Raw genomic sequence first — 16,226 nt, forward strand, 5'->3', positions numbered from 1 at the left:
TGTGTGTGTGTGTGTGTGTGTGTGTGTGTGTGTGTGTGTGCATGGAGAGAGAGACAGAGAGAGAGAGCAGTTAGCAGAGGTCAGAGCAAGGCCATGCATTTCAGGTTGAGCCAGGGGCCTCCATTGGAGGTCAGGAGGTCATACTGGCTAGGAGATCTACCGGGTAAGAGGCTTTTGAATCTAAGACCCTCCACCCCCAGCCATATTCAGAGAAACCCATAGGAATGGATATTATCTACTGATGCATTTTCGGGGGAACATCATGCCTCTTCACATCCAGGACAACCTTGGGATGGGAGAGACTGAGGCAGAATTCAAACCAAGCATCAAAGCAGGGTCAGAACTGCCAACTGGCTGCATGCCTGATGCACTGTTCTCTGTAGTGGGGGAGGTGTCTCCCTCACCGAGAACAGTGAGAAATTAAGGGACCACTTTATTTATAGATGGCTCCATGGGGTTTGGCCCCAAGCATCCTCCTTCATGGAATATGTTCACATTCTCCTGTCCTCTTAAGTTTTTTGAGATGGGGGAAGGGGACTCCTGGACCTGGTAATTACATGCTTAGAGATGAAGGCTTTTCAAAAAACATCTTTCCCACCAATTTCGGCTGGAAACATGCATAAAAAACAGGGATATTTTTATCTGCATTTTTCTAGTCTCCTCCTTCCAGCAATGGGCAATTATAAGCACTACTTCAGTCAATCGGTGCTGCAGAAATTGCTTCAGAGGGAAATTCACTTCCGGGGCTCATGGGGAGCCAGGGCACAGGCCTGGACACCTGGTCCCGGTTGCTGCAGTGAAGTGGGTAGAAGTGGAGGGGGGGAGTCCTTTTCCTTTTTTCTCAGGCAAATCTTGCTGATCCTGCCTTACATCTTCCTCCCTCTGCAGCCCCGGGGAGCTACTGAACTCTCACAAAGGGAAAAGGAAGTCTGCTCCTTGCCAGGCTGCTGTGCCAGGGTACCGCCTAAGTGGAGTGCCAGAAAGGGGGCACGAGGCTGGGGGTGCTATAAACTTAGCTGAGGCCTGGCATCTGCATCAGAAGCAGCTGAGCAAGCTGAAGTGAAGACCCCTTAGTGAGGCCCATGTGTTCCCATGACAGCTAGATCAAGGTTCCCCACTCCCAACTCTTAGCATCCTGCTTCCCCAATGGTTCGTGAAGATTCAGCGACAATTCCTGGAGAGTGGTTGCTTGGCATCACATCCCTGTCCAACCTTGACTTGACTGCCAGGATATGGAAGGCATCGTTGGTATACAGCGGGAAGGGTGAACTTTGGTGTCAGGCCAGCTTGGCATACTGATACACAGGGGGAGAAACTGAGGCAAAGAGAGAGTGAATACTGCCTCACGGCAAAAGATGGAACAAGTTTTGCCCCAGGCCTGATTCTAAAAACTTCAAAGTCACTGCCGCTCTGTCTTCACGATAAGCCTGAGTCCGAAGCGCCTCTATCACTATCATGTGAAAGACGGAGAATCCGAGGCACACAGAAGTCAATAAGGACACCTGGATGCATTCAAGCCCAGGTCACATGGCTTCCCAGGGCATCTGGTCCTGCCCGCTATGTCCCCTTCCTCTGAACACGATAACACTTCAGTCCTCTCTGTTCAAAGAGACATTGTCCCACAGTGACACCACGATCCCTGAAGGGCAGCATCAACAGATGGTTGAGACATGGGCTTTGGTCTCCACAGATAATAGACCTCCAGGAAGACAGCTTTCCACAGGCAGAGGCATAGGACGACAGATGAGACAGCCACGGTACATTTCAGTGGCATGAGCCCAGTGGCCACACATCAAACAGGAAGCCTCATTGTGCAGTGCCAAGGTGGCCAGAGAGAACGAGCATTGACAACTCTGCTGGGCTCTTCCTCAGCCAGTCCGCTGCAAGCATCCACACAAGCTTCTCAGTGAACTGAGAAGCAAGGGGGCGGTCTCACTGGGGGTCGTGTAATGGGGAGACCGAAGCCACTGTTGGTGTGCTGCAGAACACCCTGGAACCAGGTGTCCCTGACTCAAGGGGGGTTCTTCCTTCTCTCCTAGTTCTAGACCCTAGCAAGAGTGCCAAAGACCTCAAGTGAGGATACAGGAAATGCTGGTTAGGTAGGGCAAGGCTCCCTGAAGCCATGGCTAGAATCACTCCTCCCTGTGTCTAAAAGACTTCCCAGACATCCCGAAACCCCTTCTTCCCTCCTGCAGTAACCCGATGAAATGTCCTCCGGTCAGGGAGGTCATGCTCGTGAGTCTTCAGTACAGACTCATCCCAACACCTCATGATGTCCCTACCAACTCTTGCCATGTCTTCCTCAGCACTCAACATTATCAGAAAGACCTCACTGTGCTTCAAGTGGGGGTGGCGGTGGGAGTGGGGGGTGGGGCTTTCTAGCATTCTGCAAGTACCTAGCTTTGGAACTTAACCCCCATTTGTGAGCGAGGAGAACGGCCATCAAAGACACATAATGCATGGCCAGAAGCCAGGAATAGGAAGGGGTTCAGCCTGGGTGGAGTCCACCTCTCCCTGGCTCCAGGCTCCTGGCTGTCCCCCAAGTGGGTGGCCTCTAAGGTTCCCCCATGGCCACAGCCCAGATCTAGAAGTGATTCCGATGAAGCCCCCGAGGAGGAGGGTGCCAGCAGGGATTGTGCGTACACTCTGCCTGAGCTGCCCTGAGCCCGGCTGGGTGGCCAGTGTTCACTAAAGCCTGGCAACCCCTGGTGACAAAGACATCTTTATGGTCAGGAATCAGAAGACACTGCCTGTTCTTCAGGCAGGAGTTCGAAGGCAGTGTGTATGTGCTGGGATGGTCGGGGGGTGGGGCTCTCAGCCGTTTTAGTATATTTTATCATCCATTCTTTAGATACCCTGGAGGCTCCCAGGAGAGAGCCTGGACAGTCCCAGGATGGATGGAGGAAAGATCCACTCGGGTAGAGTCCATCCAGTCCAGTCCACAAACCCCAGTCATAATCCCACTCTCACAGAGGCCTCAGCCCTAACCACCCCACATCTGCAGTGTAGACATATATGTAGTGACCACCTGTTGGCTGCCTTCCCTTGCTGAAAAGAGGCCCTACAATTAGGCTTTTTCAGTGAGAGGCCTGTGGTTGGCTTAGCGATGGGAATGGAACCCATGTCGGGCCCTGAGACTTCTGAGGGAGCTATTGGAAATAGTCTCTCTGACATGAAGCCCGGTGATTAAGAAGAAGAAGGAAGAGGAAAAAAGGCTGACCTATAGAGGAACAGGGAGAGGATAGGGAAATAGAGAACACCTAGATTCTGCTGTTCCCCAAAGTCGACTAATACTGATGCAAGTGTGATTGGGAGGTCCTATGACCTATGGAGGAGATTCTCAGGGGCTGCAGTGGGGAGCGGAAACATCAGATTGAAACTAGAGAGCCTCGGGGCCCTGAGAACTCAGGAGCTAAAAGCAGACTTCAGGCTTAGCGGCTCCCTCCTGGGAACTCAGGGCTTGAGGCAAATCAGGAGAACGCCAGAACAGAGACCCTATTAGAGGTGGAGACCCAGAAGCCAGAAGGCCAGGGCACGGGCTCTGCCAGGAGAGGAAGCCTAAAAGAAGAGAGTGGGGTGAAAACCCAGCAGGCTTGGGTTTAAACCAAGCACAGAAGTTCCACCGTCCCCAAAGCCAACTGTTATAACTGAGATGTCCCTTGAAGGAGACCTGTGGTGTGCAGTGGCACAGGCCCTTGAGGAGTAGACTGTGGAAGGATCTGGGAGCACTGGAGGGTGCTGACCCTAAGGCACAGAGAGCAGGGTGGAGCACACTATGGGGGGGGGTGTCAGGCGGGCTCAACAGGCTAAGTTAGGAAACAGACAGCTGGACAGAGACAGGGATCACTGTACTCACCCCACATCTCCTCCCCACTCCACCACCACCACCACCATCACCACCGAGGAATGTGGCAGCTGGGCCCCACCCCTCTTCTGAGCTCCAGAGCCCAGGGCCCCCAGAAACCTTGACATATACCCTGGCCTTGGGAAAGGCTCAGTCCAGTGGACAGCCCTATGCTCCCAACAGCTGGCATCACTATTGTTCCCTTGAAACAAGAGGGGCAGCCTCCCTTGGTTTCTGGCAGAACACCCTGTAACCTGTGCCCCAGGGACAGCCCTGGGAGGCAGCCTTCCAGTGACAGGACACCTCCAGAGCAGACAGCCCTCAGCAACTGCCTGGCTAGGGATCCCATGCCCTCTTCCCCACCCAACTTCCCAAGTCCCTATCCCCTAGAGTGACAGTCCCATTCCCACCATCCAGACTCCCCTCTGCAGTGCTCAGCTGGTGTGGTGTCTGCATGCTCCACCTACCTGCCTCTGCAGGGCTGTCCCGGCTGAGCCCACACAGCATGTCTGCGGTCTCTGCACTGCCCACAGCTCCCAGCCACATACCAGGTCCCTCCCTCACCCTCCCAAGGAGGGGCCCAGGAGCTCCCTCCCACTGGCTGGGCATAGTCCACCCACTGCAGCCCGCTCTCTACTTAAAGGGGACAAGGCTTTCAATACTGTGGCTCCAAGATGAGTCTCTGAGGACCCTTCTGCCCCGGGGCATATGGCAGCACCCAGGCTCTCAGAAGAGCATGACCCCGGGTCCTCCCACGGTATCCTGGACAGAGGGTTCTACTCCTAAAATGCCCCAGGGCCTTGGCCAATGACTGTCCTCCCAGAGGCTCAGTTTTTACAACTGGAAAGAAGGACAGGACTTTCTAAACTTTATCTTTGTAAGGAAGAGATTTCATCAGGACTGGCATGGAATTCCAGTCATAAGTCGTAAGGTACAGCCTCTCTGGCCATGGCACCCCCTGGGCACTTCTGTAGGTGTTCATAGTCCTCAGGACCCTGGCACTGATGCCCTTCTTCTCCCTGTCTCACTTTTCTCTCTGGAAGGTGGGATTTAGGGACCATGAACTTAACAGCCTACTATACACAGTGTCCACAAGCGTTACTTGAAGACTGAGTATGCCAGGCCGAAGATCTTCCACCTCTGAGCTTGATGGGCAGAGGCAGCTGGACATGGGCTGCAGTTGCAGCTGGCTGGCTGCCCCTTGCCTATCCCAGCTGGGCCCCAGTCCTGCACACTGATATGTCTCCTTCATTCAGGGCTTGGGATCAACCAGGAAGATCCTAATGTAGCCCCAGGAAGCGCCCCCCCCCAGGTGGGTCAGTGGTACCGCCCCCCCCAGGTGGGTCAGTGGTACCTACTCATTGTACCTGCTCCATTCCACTCTCCCAGGGCTACGCATGGGTACTGAGAAGAAGTGCAGAGTATTAGTGACACAAGGCACCAAACGGGCTGTCTACAACCTGTTCAGTTGCACAGTACAGCCAGCCGAATGCAGCAGAGATTTAGATACAGGGTCCTTGCTCCCAGGGAACTCTTAGCTGCTCAGTCACTATGGAAGTCACAGGTTACCCCAGACCAACTCTGGTGGCATTTTCAGATGAATCCATGTTCGCTACCTACAGGCTCAAGTCTACCCTGTTCTTACTCCCGAGAAGGCCTTCCTCATCAGGTAAACTTGAGTAGAGAGGAGGATGGAGGGTCTCAGGGAAAGGGGGAGGGCACAGGCACTGAAAAAGTTCCCTGGACCAGCACTGAGGCCAAGGTCAAAGATCTAGGAGCATTGGGAGAGTTGGTAAGAATGGAAAAGATGGGCCTGATTCCCATGTAGGTGAGTCGTACCAAGCAGAGAGCGCTCAGGCTCCATGTGGCCCCTGCCTGGAAATAGCAAGGAGGGACCGGCCATGAAGACACGAGCCTTCACCAGGGCACAGAGGACTGCCTGGGCATCTGAACTCCACGCTAGTGCGAAGGAAGTAACCATAGGTCCTCTAGCAGAGCCCCCCCCCATCTGCAGCCCCACGAGGATCGAATGGCAAAAGATACACAGGCGTCTGGCATGCCGTCTGCCCTTTCTTTAAGAAAACATTTATTCTCTTGACAGATGCATTTCAAGAGTGATTCTGATTGGCAGTGGAAGCTCAGCTGGAGCTCTTCGGCTCTTTGCTGCTCCTTTGGAATTTACTTTTGTGGCTGAGAAGCCCTCGGAAAGGTCACCCCATGGATTAACAGGAGACTGTTGTGCTGGGCACGGGGGGGGGGGGCGGCAGACAAAACCAGACAGGAAGGGAAACAGGTTGTGCCTCTGCCCTGCCCCCATCCCCTGTGGCCCCACCACACAATTTTATTTCCTTTTATCTATGCCTATGTGAGGAAGTGACTGTGGGTAGACCTTGGGTCAAAGGAGGTCTGAATGTGAACTCAGACACAGAAAGGCTAAGCAACTTTCTCGAGGTCACCCAGCTGATGTGGGCGGAGTTGAGTCTCCACCCTAAGAGTCTGAGGTTTGGGACCACTCCGGATTTCAAGGGCTGGTAAGGAGGTTTGGGGATGTAGATGGTGAGCATGTAGCTATCTGAAGCGACTCTGAGGAGGTTTTTGAGCCTGAATTTGAAGGAGATGTGGGAATGAGAAAGCAGCTACCTGTGAACCTGTGAACAAAGTCCTCCTGAAAGATGAGGGAGAAGCAGCAGATGGAGCCAGCGGAGGTCTCATCCTTCCAAGTAAGGTCTGAGGGATGTCGTTCACACCACCACTGGGGACTTGCTAGAAAGAGTGGCCTCTCCGGCCAAACCTATTTGTTAACAAATGCCTCTGAAGTCTCAGTTTGCTTTCTTCCTGCAGGCAATGGAGGAGCCACAGATGGTTGCAGGGAAAGAGGGCGAGGAGCCTTTGCCAGGAGCTCAGGCATCTTGGAATGCTGCTGAGACATCCCACCTGGGAGCCAAGTGCAGACCAAGCTGCTTCTGGGACCTGCTCCAGCGACCACTCCTCTAGCCCAATGCTGCCAGCCCCAGGGAGGCAGAGGAGAAGGAGACAGATTGTAGGGTGGATGCAGTGGCCAGGAGCCAGGCCTCCTGCAGTTCCCAGAGATAGCATCTGACTTATCTGTGCTCAGACACACGGGGACAGCACGTTTGGGTAACCCTGGAGGGTGGCCAGACCACTGAGCGGGCAGGAGACTCAGCGTCTCCAAACCCAGAGGCTGTGTGTGATACTCAAGGAATGGTTTGCTCATTCAGCTTCAATAGTCTCAGCTTTCCAAGCTGTAGAATGGTAGCACAAGCACTTATCCCAGAGTCTGGGAATACCACCGAGACAGGAGCAGGGCTCCTCACAGGCACCCTGGCCCTGCAGGTGGGATGATCCCTGGTGTCCTCATGCTGATGGACTCCCAGGGTGCCCAGAGACTCAGGGCATGACCACAGTCACCAGCAGTGTATGGGTCCTGGGACAGAAGTCCAGGGACTTCTCCACTCTTGGGACTGCACTATTACCCCACCAGCTGCTGCCCTACCTTGGACTCTGGGGTCCAGCACAGTGAGGCCAAAGCAGGCTCCTTCTTTTGCACAAACCCCCGACTCAGACATTTCAGTCCATTGCTGACAACTGAGATACCTGTACTAAGGGCCAGAAAAAGCATCCATCCATCACCCACCTGCCGAGCACCTCACAGCAAGGCTGTGACATGGACTAGCTGCTCTGCCTCCGGATGGTCAAGCTTCATCACACATGAGCTGCAAGTGGCCCCAGATGTCACACCTGCAAGGGGGGAGGGTGGGGACCCTGGGAGAGCTGTTCGGACTATGATAGTTCTGCTGTGACTGGCTCTCCCCGTGAAGCTGGTCCCAGACCCTCCCTCCTCACAGGCCTCCTCTCCCTGCAGGTGGAATGTTCCCTGGTGTCCTCATGCTGATTGACTCCCAGGGTCCCCGGAGATCCAGGTGCTGTGACCACAACAGTCAGCAGACTTTACAATGGGAACCTGAGACCCAGAGGCCCCTTAGCACCGAGCTATGTCTGGCCCTTTGCCCTTCCTCTCACAGTCCAGGGCTGAGCCCACTGTGACATGAGCAAGCTGTGTCCCCAAAGCCATCCAGGCTCCTCAAGTGACAGGCGGAAATTAAGTCTGGCAGGGAGGAAGGCTGAGATGGCAACAGAGGACACTGAGATAAACCCTTTATTGCTGTGGGCTTGAGTGGCTTCCTCCCCCTGCCCTCAAAATGGGGACAGCAGTCCCTTGTCTGGAGCCTTTGCATCACTCTTGCTAAACACTTCTAGAAAGCGGGGCTCTGGGAAAAGCAAAGGCCTGCCTGCCATTCTGCCAGCCACAGGGCAAGGAAATTGAATGCAATCTGGATGTCACACCTATTCAAGGTGTCCACGTCCTGCCAATCTCTGTGGTCCCTCAAGGTCAGTGTTATTTATAGGCCCACCTACTACTTGTGCTACGGGCAGCAGAACATGAAGGATCTCATGGGCTCAGGGTCTCACGAGGGCAAAAAGCAAGACATAATAGCCAGTGAAGAAGGACCAGGAAGAAGAAGTTTCCAGAAGATTCAGAAGAGCCACAGCTGACCCAGGCAGAATGGGAGCCACCCATGACCTATTCCATCCAGTACCTTCTGTGGAAGCCCCATGTGGGGAGAGGAGACCAAGGTCACATTGAATCCCATATCTCCCCTTCCCCAGGACTAAGGGGTGAGCTAAGCCTGGAAGCCAGCAGCACTAACCTGCCCAGAGTGCCTGGAAGCACACAGAAGTGTTCCCATCAGTCCATGTTCTGGGTACTCAGCGCTGTGGACAGAAGGATCTCATGTTCAGATGGCTGGCACCCTTGCTGCACCTTAGGAGTCTTTGGAGACCAGGGAGGGTCAGAGCACTGTAAGCCGGAGCCTGGCTATGGTAGAAGCAACTTCCACAGGTTCCCTCTCCCATAGGCTCCCTATCTCCCTTGAAGTCAGTTGTTATCTCTCTCCTGGAGGGAGAAGGCAAGAGGGTCTAAAGGCCCTCAAGCAAGAGCTTCTCTAAACTTCAGAGCCCTCCTCTAAAATGTGGATGAAGTGTGTGCTCCTGTGGGGTTTGGTTGAGGGGTTCAGGGTGTGGGGTATATAAAGATGTCTGGTATAGGTTTGCACATCTGCAGTCCTACCCCAGTGCAGTTTTGTCTTCCACTCAGGACTTCACTAAGCACATTGCACCCCACTCATCACATTCACTAAGCACCTCGTACTTCCCTCGGAGGACATTTACTAAGCATTTAGTACCTGTCAGTAACCAACCTGGATTTGCTGTTTCTGTAGTGAGTGAAGCAGACATACTTCCAAAGCTCCCCAACAAAGAGAGACCAGAGAGGAATCAAGAAAAAGCACATTTGACGTAACAGACACAGGAATGATGCTGAGCGGGGAACTCAGGGCACATAGTCCAGAAGAGCCCCTCGGAGCGGGTGATCTTTAGGCTGAGACACAGATGAGAAAAATCAAGGAAGAAGGTTCTGGGCATGGTGGCTAGGGGCAAACAAGATCTAGGACCTCAGGGATATAGATCCAAAGGATTCTGGGAGGAGAGCTGGACTGTGCCTTAGTTTGAAGGGAGCCATAAGGGGGGTACGCATGTTTCCAATGACAGCCACATATGGTCCAAGAGATTTGATGTTTTGGGGACTGGGTGGCGGACCAGAGGGGAAAATGAGTCAGATGCCTCAGAGGCCATTGACTTGGATCCCAGGCCCCTTCTTGCTCCATGCCTCAAACTTCTCTTTGAGTACATTAAAGTCTTTCTCATGAAGGCCAGTAACATAGATTTGGAGACCTGCCAGACAGGAGAGGTTAGAAAGTGGGACCCTTCAGATGTAGGGGGGCATACATTTATAATCCCAGCCCTTAGGAGGCTGGAGAGGGATCGCCATGAGTTCAAAGGCAGCCTGGGCTAGACAGCAAGACCTGGTCTCCGATGAAAAGAAAGGGGCTGGAGAGATGGCTCAGCGGTTAAGAGCATTGCCTGCTCTTCCAAAGGTCCTGAGTTCAATTCCCAGCAACCACATGGTGGCTCACAACCATCTGTAATGAGGTCTGGTGCCCTCTTCTGGTCTGCAGGCATACAGACAGAATATTGTATACATAATAAATAAATAAATAAATAAATAAATATTTAAAAAAAAAAAAGAAAAGAAAGGAGAGGTTGGGGGAAGGTGGGCTGTTGCAAAGAAGGAAGAAAGAGGAAGACAGGGCAGAGACAGAGGCTCTGTCCACTGGAAGATAGAAGCCGAGCTCCTGCTTGACTCTCCTGCACAGCAAAGGTTATGATGGTGGGGGATGGGAGAAAGCAGGAGCCCTGCTGGGGTGTTTACAGGAATCACCTGTCACTCTGTGTGCCAGCGCCTGGGCAGACTCCTGGAGTGTACAACATCTACATCCTCCTCAAACCTGACCCTGGGAGTCTCCACTGATGAGGACACAGAGTGAGGTTCTGCCTGCCCTGAAGGGACCCAACAAGGCCACAGAGCCTGTCAGCTTGCAGCTCCCTGTACAGACCAGAGGTTGAGGTGCCTCCGAAGCACCTGTGTTCTGAATGGAGGGACCTTGTGCCCTCAGAACCTGGGGAATAAGAAATAAATAGCCCTCTCCAGTGGCATGTTAAGAACTTTCCTCTGTGGACTCTGGGTAGCCATAGAAAAGTGTGGAGGGAAAGAGGTCAGCTAAGAGTCTTAGATAATAACTAGATGGACAGAGTCCTGGGAGCAGGTGAAGACATCAGCTGACCTCAGTCAATGATCCCCATCCCCGCCCATTCTCCAGTTCTTGGGGACCACTTTGTCCCTGTAGATGACTTGGGACCATCAGCCTCCCTCCATACCTGCCCTTTTACTACCCTTCAAAAAAAATCAAAACTTGGATCATGTCAACATGGAAAAGATATTAGGCCAGGAGTGAAGGTTGGAGGTCCAGCCAAGCTCACCAATGGCCGACTGTGTAGAACCCACATCTTTCTCAGGATGGATCACATTCAGGGGGGCACAGAGGACATAAACCCACGGAGGGGAGGTGGGAAGGACATTCTGAGTGGAGGGGATGGCCAATATAGAATGTGGGAGGTGACCAGAATGTCTAAGGGAAGCCCTCACTAGCATGGCTGGATCTGAGGTCAGGAGCAGGCAGGTGTGCTGGGCAGATGGGTGTAGGGTAAAGGGCACTGAGAGTGTCATGCCTGGCACCATGATTGCTATGTAGGTAACATAGGGAAGCCAGGCTCCAGAGGCCACTTCAGTGCACTCAGAAGGACAGGAGCAGCTGCTTGGCAGGGGAGCACTTGAACATCTGCATTTCACATCTGGCTATTGGGGCCAGAGAGCAAAGCCTGAGCACAAGGTGCTTGCAGAGGAAGCACGCACATCTGGATCAGCCAGGGTCCTGCCTCTCACCCCTGCATCAGTCCATCACTCTCTGTCCAAGAGCAATGCCCAAAATAGGGGCCAGAGGTCAACATTTATTGAGCACCTACTGGATATGCCATACTACATGTACAGTGCCTCATGGATTCTTTTAAGAGCCTCATGATGGGGCTGGAGAGATGGCTCAGAGGTTAAGAGCATTGCCTGCTCTTCCAAAGGTCCTGAGTTAATTCCCAGCAACCACATGGTGGATCACAACCATCTGTAATGGGGTCTGGTGCCCTCTTCTGGCCTGCAGGCATACACACAGAGTATTGTATACATAATAAATAAATAAATATTAAAAAAAAAGAGCCTCATGAGGTGGGCACTGCTGCACCTATTTTACTGAAAAGGAGAAACTGGGTGCCACAGAGGGGAAAGATGAGACGCAGCATGCACAGCTTGTTTGGGATCAGAATCAGACGCTTCCTGCTTGGGTCCTCTATGAAGGTACATTCCTCTGCCTAAAATGTTCTCATTCCCATCCTCACTCCAGCACCCACCTGTTCCTCTCAGTAGCCATCCCTGACTGCACTAGCAGGTTCTCCCTGCCTTCTTCCAGCCTTCCTGCCCTTCACTGGCCCTGCTTTGTCCTCTCTCCGTGGGAGACCTTTCACTGCCTCGTGCCCAGAGGCTCTACCTGCAGGAAGTGCCAGACCAGCGTGGCTGAGTGACTAAGACATAAATAATTAAGACACATGATCTCAGAACCACTGTCATTCTAGAATTTCCATCCCATGCGGGACACCCCCACTGACAGCTCACTTCCTTCTGGACGGCCGGCCTTGCACTGGAGCATCTAGTGAGTGAGACGCATTGTTTAGTCCTCACTGGAGACAAAGCAGCCTCTGGCCTGGCAGTAAGAGCCACAGTTTCTGAGTTGGATGTGGTTTCACTAGTCCCTCTGTAGGGCTGGACCAGGTGGTAGCCATTCACCTGCCAGTCTGGGACCTCCTCAAGGGAGATTACCCACCATCTACCTTCCTCAAGGGAGGAAGAAACAAGCAGAAGCATTGGCCATGCTCAAACAGACATCTTCTATGTCCCGTGGCTAGTGGTAGAAACAAGGGGAAACTGAGGCTGTGAGGGAATGAAAACACAAGCTTGCTCACCAGCTACACCAGCTGGCTTCTCCCAGCCCCTCCCCACCTTCTGTGGCATTACCTCCATGAGGTTGAGATAACAGCTCCATTTGACAGGTGAAAGAATGGGCCTGGGAGGACCTTGAACCAAGTCACACTTTGATGTACATACACATGATCCTCAAAGGGCTTTGCTGGGCTGGCATGGCCCCACGTGGTTTTGTGGACTTTGGGTGGATTTGAACATGGAAAGAGAGCTCTGTAGCTGATGATAGCTCATGGCTGCCGTGTGAGGATGTGGGGCCCTTGCACCTATGTGAAGGAGTATCCAACCTGGAGAGGTTAGAAGGCCTTGTAGGAACTGGCCTACAGGGGCAGGGGCTGGAGTCTGGGAATTCTGGAACATTCCTGATGCCAATAGGTGAGGGTCTCACACTCCAGTTATGGCTCTCCAGGAGTGTTCTGAGTGGAGGGGTTCAAACTTGGGCAACCCTCCCCCCCCCGCGCACTCTCTCTCTTTTCTGGCACAAACACTTTGAGAGAGCCCAGCTCCCAGCTGGAGCAGCATAGTCTCCCAGGCATGCCTGTCTCTCATACTCTCTGCCCTCTGAGTCTCTCCACACCTCTGCTGTCCTGTCCCCCAGGAAGCTTACCTACTCCCCAAGGTCTTCCTGCTGACTGGATGCTCATTCTCCTGGCCTAACTAACTCCAAAAGAGCTTGGGGTCAAGGCAAGCAGCGAGGAGTAAAGAGCATTGTGGGGCTATCTGGGAACTCTGAATTCAACCCAGACACCCTTGTGTCTGGCTGGTTGGATGTCTTTGAGTAGACATGTGTAAAGTGGGGTCCACATGTGAGAACCCGTGCGGCACAGCCTCAGCTCCTTTCAGCCCCACCCCCAAATTATAATCCCCAAGTGACCTGCAGCTGCCTCTCTGCCTCTCAAAAGGGCCCCTCCTAGGTTTTGTGAAGGACAAGGGCCTTGTTCAAGGTCATCCCTTAGGGACTCCAGCTGCCCCAGTTGTGCAGCAATCGAAGCTGGCTCTGCGCTGCCATGTCCGCCCACCTGCCCACATCTGCTCTGAGTCACTGATATCTCGGCCAAAACAGGAATGCGGGGGCTGCAGAGACAAGGTTAGTCCAAGGGCACTATGTGGGAAAATGGGGGTTGTGGCAAGGAGCTTTTATTTCTAAGAGGGCAGGACCAGGACACAGAAGGGAAACTGAGGCCAGAGAGAGCGGGATTTGCCCAAGGACCTGCAGGGGCTGGGGGCTGGGTCTGTCCAGGCCTCCTGACTGATAGATGTTCTTTCCGCCCCATCAGATCAGCAGTAAAAGAGGCAGGGCCAGCAGCCTTCACAATTATCTGGGCAATTAAAGCAGGCAGATGGTCCTGCTGGACTGAGCATTCAAGCTGACAAACGGAGACAGCACGGGGCATTAGCTGATGAGATCAGCACAGGTTCCGGTGGCAGCGATGTGAGCAAGGTGGGGAGGCGAGGGCACACTTCACCCAGTGTGTGAGAGCTATGGCTGACTCTGCCCCCTCTATGCCTCTCATGCACTGCAGGCCCTGAGGTCCAGCTAAGTCTGTACTCCGCAACAGTGGCCAGGCATGGGCAATACTAGTTAGCTGAAGCATCCCGAAGTTTTAGGGCTCATCAAGGATGCCAAGGTCCCTTAGGCAGAGAACCTCAGTGACGCTGGAAAAGCCAGGACAGCAGCTCATGCAAGGACACGAGTGGTGACATCATAGAAAGGACACTGCTCCCAGCAGATGCGTGAGCTAACTGACCACTGAGAAACAAGATGCCCTGGCAAGATGCTTGGGCTACATAGTTATCCTGCCTGAGGGGACTCAGACTCCATCATTTCCCACACATCTGGCTATTGGAAATCAATTCTTCTTTGAGCCTCAGTTTCCCTGGGTGCAATCAGGCAATTTAGATCCTCAAGCCCTCGAGGAGTACAAGGAAGCCCCTGTCAAGTCCCCAGTGCGATACCTAACAAACAGCAAAGAACACAGAAGAAGGCAGAGCTTCACAGCAGTCTGCCAGCACCCTGCGATTCTGGAACCATCCCAGGACGAATTTATCCCTGGCACAGTCTCTAAGACACCTGGTGTCCCAGACCGGGAGGAGGGCAGAAGCCCAGGAGAGAGGGACCAGTGGATGAACATTGGAGGGAAGGAACATGCTTGAGTTGGGGGCCAGAGCTGAGCCTCATGCTTCTGTGGGGAGTGAAAGGGGCTGTATCAGAAATATCAGGAGCCAGCTGTGGTGACCAGGGTGGATCTGAAGCCTCCTTCCCAGGGGGGTAGGAGGTGCAGGAAGGAGGAATAAGTCACACACACATTCACCGATGAAAATGTCTATCCTGCCTCGTGTTCCCTTAAGATTTACGGCAGTTCTTGGTACACAAACGGTGCTCAGCTAATGTTGCAGGAGGCAGAGGCAGTATACCCTATGTCAGCATCTGTTGATTCTGTACTCTACAGCCCTGTTTATAAAAGCCGTCTTCTCCGTTACTTACCTAGGAAATCTCTACTCTTTTTTTTTTTTTTTTTTTTTTTGGTTTTTCGAAAAAGGGTTTCTCTGTGGCTTTTGGGGCCTGTCCTGGAACTAGCTCTGTAGACCAGGCTGGTCTCGAACTCACAGAGATCCGCCTGCCTCTGCCTCCCGAGTGCTGGGGAAATCTCTACTCTGAGAGTCCTCCCTAGCCACTCTCTCAAAACTATCATTTCCTTTTCCAGACACTAACTGGACCCTTAGATTTCAGCTGAGGAATATTGTTGTGGGATATTCGTACACTATGAAGATGTATTGCTGCGATCGAGGTAATAGAAAGCTGAACGGCCAATAGTTAGGCAACAGGTGTAGGCAGGATTTCCAAGGAGAGAAAGGAAGAGGAGGAAGAATCTAGGCATGCAGGAGATGCCAGGAGACATAGAGAGGAAACAGGAGGCACAAGACGAAAGAGGGGTAATACCATATAATAGAAAATAGATTAATATAAATGGGTTAATTGAAGTTATAAGAACTAGTTAGAAACAAATCTAAGCTATAGGCCCAGCTTTCATAATTAATAAGAAATTTCCGTGTCATTGTTTGGGAGCTGGCAGGCAGGACATAGGAAGACTCAAGTTACAAAACATGCTATGCATCTGCCGTGGCCATGTAGCCTGTGATTTCCACCTTCAAGCAAGAGGATGAGGCCCTTGGAGGTCTCACTCAGAAAAGATGAGAAACAGGACGACCCATTGAAAACACGGTTGGAGTGCCAGTGGGATGGCTCAGAGGATAAACAGCCTTGCCAGTGAGCCTGGCTGAGTCAGATTCCTAAGACACACGTGGTGAAAAGAGATAATCAGGTCCTGACAACTGAAAACAGCCTCCACACATGCACCATGGCATATGTGAGCACACACTAAAGAAAAGGTGAACAGATAACAGTAAAGCAATAAGATCATGGGCTGACAGTAAGGAAACCTGTCCTTCAGACATTAAAATAAAACCTTGAAGGACTGGAGAAATGGGTCCGTGGTTAAGAGGAGCGAGGTTTGGGTCCCAGAACCTACGCCAGGTGGCTCACAATCACCTGTATTTCCAGTTCAGGGCATCCGACCCCCTCTTCTGTCCTCTCTGGGCACCTGCAAGCATACGGTGCACATGCATGACATAAAATAAATAAATCTTAAAAATATAAGACCTTGAATAGGAAGCCAGTGCAACCTCTTGCTTCCCACCAAGGCCTCAGGAGTCCTCCCTCAAGTAATAGTCATGAAATAGTGTGCAGTTGTGTCTCCCAGAGAGCTCCTCTAATGGCAGAAGTCAGGCCATGCCCTCACACAGTAGGTCCTCAGCCAGTTA

The 16,226-nt window shown here is 52.6% G+C and overlaps 1 protein-coding gene across 4 annotated transcripts in view; it reads right to left on the reverse strand.

Moving 5' to 3' along the window:
- Positions 1-16,226, reverse strand: part of Grip2 (glutamate receptor interacting protein 2) — an 81,746-nt gene that overhangs the window by 27,041 nt on the left and 38,479 nt on the right. The gene's annotated exons all lie outside the window — the stretch shown is intronic.

Source organism: Microtus ochrogaster, unplaced genomic scaffold, assembly GCF_000317375.1.
Source record: "Microtus ochrogaster isolate Prairie Vole_2 unplaced genomic scaffold, MicOch1.0 UNK1, whole genome shotgun sequence".
Taxonomy (NCBI): domain Eukaryota; kingdom Metazoa; phylum Chordata; class Mammalia; order Rodentia; family Cricetidae; genus Microtus; species Microtus ochrogaster.